This window comes from Vitis vinifera, chromosome 9 (genome assembly GCF_030704535.1).
Source record: "Vitis vinifera cultivar Pinot Noir 40024 chromosome 9, ASM3070453v1".
Classification (NCBI taxonomy): Eukaryota; Viridiplantae; Streptophyta; class Magnoliopsida; order Vitales; family Vitaceae; genus Vitis; species Vitis vinifera.
In genome coordinates, this window is record NC_081813.1 from 7,911,260 (window position 1) to 7,917,259 (window position 6,000).

The following is a 6,000-nucleotide window of genomic DNA, read 5'->3' on the forward strand; positions in this document are numbered from 1 at the left end:
CTGTTCCTTTAAACTTTAGTTTGAATAAAATTAGTTTTAATTATTTTCTTTTTGGAATTATATTTAATCGTATTATTAAAAATATAAAAAACATCGTAATAATATTGTCAATAAGTTTTTTTATATATATTGAAAAATATTTATATTTAAAAATATTTAAATTTTGTCATGGGCTGCCCATTTCAAAATGATAAGAATATAATAACCTAATTTTTCCAAATTCCAGGTAAATATGCTAATCTAAAAAAAAAAAATTATTAGGTTTTTATGTGCTGATTGGGTTTTTTTTATACCCAGTATGCTCTCCAATCTACCACTTAAGCATCCGACATGGCTAAAAATAAATTTTTAAAAAAAAGAATAAAAAAGGAAAAAAACGAAAGTGTGTGATCTCTTTCTTGAGTCTTCACAATCTGAGACACTGAACCCAAATCAAAATTAATCCTCCAAATTAATTTTCACCTCCAACCCAAACCCTAACGACTGCCTCACTTTCTTCTCAAACATAGCTATACGAAAAACCCTAGCCTCTGCCTCGTCTTCCTCTTATCCCGGAAACCCAAATCCCGTGACCCTAACCCCTTCTCTTTCCGAAAACCCTCCAGAATCGGAAGATTCAAGTGATCGAATTAATTCTTCAGAATTAATTTTCACCTCGAAGCCGAACCCTAACTGCCTCATCTTCCTCTCATTCATATCCCAAAAGTAGCTTCAACAGTCAGGCCTGCGGCCATGAAAGCCGTAGTGATCGCCACTTCCGGCGATCCCCAAGTTCTCCAAGTGCAAGAAGTCGAAAACCCTGAAATTGGAGATGATGAAGTTCTAATTAGAGTGGACGCCGCTGCCATTAATCGAGCGGATACGCTTCAGAGGAAGGGCTTGCACCCTCCCTCAAAGGCGGCAGTCCCTACCCCGCTGGAATCATCGAAGCTGTTGGAAAGGTCGTCGTTCGATGGAAGGTTGGCGATCAGGTATTTCAATTGCCTAATATTTTGATTCCGTTTCTGTTCCTGTATTTTTCTCGGCTATCCTTTATGTGATTTTGCTTCCTCCTGAGTACAAGTTCATAATATACATGGTACATGGTGAATCTGTATGACATTTCATGGTATACAGGTGTGTGCTCTTCTTTCTGGTGGAGGGCATGCTGAAAAAGTGGCTGTTCCAGCTGGGCAAGTTCTCCCTGTCCTATCTGGTGTTTCTCTGAAGGATGCTGCTGAGGTTGCATGTACTGTTTGGTCAACTGTTTTAATGATGAGCCGACTGTCTGCAGGAGAAACATTCCTGGTGAATTTTTTGTCTTTTTTATTTTCTGATGCCTGATATATTTACCAGCACAAATTTTCCCTGTTGCTGTTTAATGTGTGTGCATCAATATTGGATTAGGGAGGTAGAAGAGCCATGGTTCTATTACATCATCATATTCTTATTTAGATACATTGTATCCCACAATTTCATTGCATCCAAGGCTATGTTGTTTTTTATTGCACGGTTTGTCATGGTAATTTCTCAACCCTTCTCTGGAAAATTATGTTGGATGGCTGCTATTAATTACCCCAAAAGAAGAAATTTTATGTTGAAGTAAGATGAGTAGCACAAAGAGTTACTTGTGGTTGATCCTATCATCAAATGGGCGATTGATGCACAATCCAAATGGTAAATTTTTTTCCCCCTTTATCCAGATGGAATTTTTATGCATGGTTGAATAGTGAAATGAGGACTGATAATATTTCAGGTTCATGGGGGTTCAATTGGAATTGGTACCATCTATTCAAATAGTGAAATATTGAGGAGCAAGGGTATTTGTTACAGCAGGTTTGCCATCACTGTTCTACCTCATCCCACAGAATGCTTATCTCATGGCACCAATTCCTTTTCTTCACATGTTTTCAACCATTTTTTCCACCCAGGAACGAGGAAAAATTAGCTGTTTGTAAGGATCATTGAGCAGATGTGTGCATCAATTACAAGACTGAAAACTTTGTTGCATGGGTGAAGGAGGAAACAGGAGGGAAAGGTACATTCTATTGTATCTTAACGATAATTTCAATTGAAGGTGGAATTGCTTTTTATTTTTTAGTGCACCAAATCCACTAGTCTGGAATGTTTGAAAAGATAAATAGTCATCTTCCACTTGATTCCGATTGTGAAGATCTAACCCCAAAAATGTTGAATGACAGGTGTTGATGTTATACTGGATAATATTGGAGGGGCCTACTTTTGGGGAGACATCAATGGTTTAAATGTTGATGGAAGGCTTTTTATTATTGGTTTTCAGGGTGGAACAGTGGTACAAGTAAATCTTTCAGGTTTACTTGCAAGGCGCCTTACAGTGCAAGGTACCACTTTCTCTGTAGAAGATTTTTCTGTAGTTTTGGAGTTGAATCAATTTGATTAATCTCATCCAAGTTCAGAACTGAGGTGGATTCTGGCAAGCCAAGGAAAAACCAAATTACCATAAATTCTTTTTTTTTTTCTGGATCGTTTTACTTCTTGGAAATCCTGTTTCTCGATCTGGTCAGGTATATGGAAATTCCAAGGAAAATATGTTTTACATTTTCCATAATTGGAAACACTCAGGAATTTAATATTTTCCTCTGAAATAGCAATGGTTTTCTAATTACGACATTTGTTTTTCTTGTATCATCCCAAAATATTTTTTAGGTGTTTGTTCTCTCTTGACACAGCTTTTAATTGGGTCTGTCTTGCTTTTTGATAGATCTCTTGACAAGTTGCTTGTATATCATACTTTCTTTATTGTTTTCGGATCATGAACCTTGCTTCTGTCAGCCCTGTTATCACTACCCAAACTAGTAAATTTATGCACAAAACTCCATGTGTCAGTAACAGTGGTTATTTGATTGTATTAAATAATTTGTAAATACAGTGGATAAGTTTGTGCATAGATTGAAGGCGAATGAAAAACGTGCATAGATTGAAGGTGTGCTGCTTGAGTTGATTGTAGTTTGAGCATGAAAATTTGAAGATCCAGAACAGCAAATGAGGAATGCCTATCAATTTGAAACCAGCATGGGTGGATGAATGGAGAGGTTCTTCACTGAATTTGTCCATGAAGCTTTTTAGCACTCTAGGGCAAGGGTCTCCAAGCCTAGCTGTTGATTGCACATCCCTCCTGCGCAATACTAAGAACAGAGTGAAATGCAAATGCAGGAAAGGGTGTTTCTTAGCTGTTCAACAACTGACAATACATTGGCATGACAATTCCCTGGATCGAATGCCACAATGCCCTCTTGGAGTTCCAAAGCTTGTTCACAGGTCAAACGAACTTGAGGGTTTTGGGACATGAACTCCAAGTTTGGTTGCCAAGAATCTCCAGGTGGAGGATCAGCTTCTGACACGTGCACACACCTCTTGGCCAGTTTGTGTTATTGCAATTTTTATTAAATTGCTAAAAAATTTATCGCGAACAATTTTTTCTTTTTTCTTTTTTCTTTTTTTCTTTTTAAACAAACTGCAAAAATCCCTTTTTTTTTTATATAAAAAAAAAAAAAATTCTCCAACAAAGTGATTTTTTTTTGTGGCATGACTCGGTTTGACCACTAACTCGGTGAACTGGTCTATCGGCTCAAGTTTGGATCCCTTAATTTTGTGGCAAATTGGGCATCAAGCCCAACAACCTAACTTCCATGCGGGCTATCTACTGGATCTCACCCATTGTAACTTGCTCTGGGTGAATGGCCATTATAAACTTCATTTTATCCTCATGTGATTTTGATGTGGGAATGGGAGAGATGAGGATTTGACATTTGGACCTAAGGCTCAATGGGTTTTAACTCCACTCAGCTACTTTATGTCTTGTATTTAATATTGCAAACCAAAATAATAATAGACATGATTCTTTTCAAAAAATTTATAATGTAATATTTTTTAAAATTATAAAATAATAGGTTATATAAATTTTAATATATAGGTAAAATTAATTAAATTTTAACAAATATCTTCACATTTAGACATTACATATTTTTTATTTAATAAAATTTTAAAATATTAATATATCTAAATATAATATTAAAAATGAAAAATAAAATAGTAATAATTTTTATTTTCTTTATATATTTAAAATTATATAATTATTTTTTATTTTAATAACATATAAATTGTATATTTATAATATTATTGGTTCAACTGTGATTCAACCATCACTCCGATTATTCAATTATGAATTAATAAATTTTTTAATTCAATGATAGGTTTGATTATAAAAATATTATGTTTTTTTTTATGAAAAGTACTCAAGAAATATCATTAATCACTAAGATCACGTGGTTGGATTAGGTGTATCCGAAACATAGGTATTACTCTCTTCCTTAGTTAGGGCTTAGCTTTTGAAAATGTAGATAGGTAAAGTGGATGGAAAGTCTATAACTACGTAGAGATTGAGCTTGGAGGCCAATCTAGCAAATGTGGAGATTAGAAATAGTTTACCATCTAGATAGTCAAGCATAGCAATTTACCAAACCCTTACCAACCATCCATACTAACCAATTGTGGTTAAATGTTTACAAAAATGTACATTAAATCAAAGAGAAAAAAGATTAAAAACGAACAAGAGAGAAGAAGCACATCACCTAATTTTGGTAATAAATGAAATTAAAATAAATTCATAAATTTTTTAAATTAAAATGAATTTGAACTCTAGAGATTTGTGTAGATATCTTATTAAAAAACCAAAAAGTTTGTTGCATATATAATTTCAACAATGCATAAATAATTACAACATACGCAATACAATAATATTACACAACTATATTTTCAAATATAATATAAGATCATTAAAGTGATAAATTGTAGTTGTATAAAGTATTTATACAAGTAAAGAAGAAATTATGAGATTAAAATGCTTGTTGGATTCTAAGTAAAAAAGAAATGAGATATAGAGATTGTCCCATCAGACATATAGAATTTCATATACATAATTTTCCCTTCAAGAAAATTTAGGGTCAAATTGAAAAAATTTCATTCATAGATTTTGGTAAAACCTCTATCTAGTCCCCGAAGTCTTGTATACAAAAGGAAATAACATTGGTATGAGGGGTTTGAATGCTTAATTTTAGATTGAAAATGCTTGAGATAATTTTTGATCGACTTCACATGTGTTTTTAATAAACTTGGAACATTCAAACTTGTATTTGAAGAATCTTCAATTTGATCTTAAATAATGTTGAAACCTTCAAAATTTGAATAGAAGAATCTTTAAGCATTTGAATTTTGGTTTAAAGAATTTTGAAATTTGAGACTGAAGAATCTTCAAATTTGGGCCTGAAGATCAAAGGCTAAGCTTGAAGAGTTCTTGAAGCTTGAGTGGTATGTCCGATTTTGTTTTGTATTTTATAAAAACTTTTAGGCTATGTTTGGTTCCCAGAAAATTTGAGGGAAAATGCGAGGGAAAGAAAATACAAAGGAAAAGTAGAAGGAAAGAAAAAGTGAAGGAAAATAAAAAAATAGATTAAAAGTTGATAAATTATTTTTTTTGTTACTTCAAACTCATTTTATTTATTTTAACTCATCAATATAAAGATTAAATAATTTAAAAATATAAAAGTTTTTAATTAGTTTTAATTATATTTAATTTTCTTTGATATTTTTTATAAGACAACCAAACATGAGAAAATCATTTTCCTTAGCATTTTTTTTCTTTCCTTTGTACTTTCCGGGAACCAAACATAGCCTTAAGTATACTATATTTATAGGTTTGAAGAGACATTGAGATTTTGTATACATGTTTGGAGTTTTAAACCTTGAAATATTACTCTTTTATGAAATTAACATTTATAAAATTTGGAAGAACATAATTAGATAATATTCTAAGTTATTTTTAATGAAAATTGATAATTACCTTTTAATTATCAAATTCACTATTTCTATTTATTTTTGTAATATATATTAATTACTAAAATCATTTATTTCCTTTATTTAGTTTGAAAGCAATTATATATCTTTTGTTTGTGTAGAGCTCATGTGACACGACAAATTTTATTT

At 32.2% G+C, this 6,000-nt stretch overlaps 1 pseudogene; it reads left to right on the plus strand.

The window, feature by feature from the left end:
• Window positions 1-364: 364 nt before the first annotated feature.
• LOC100242509 (uncharacterized) lies at window positions 365-3,307 on the plus strand (annotated as a pseudogene).
• The last annotated feature ends 2,693 nt before the right edge of the window (window positions 3,308-6,000 follow it).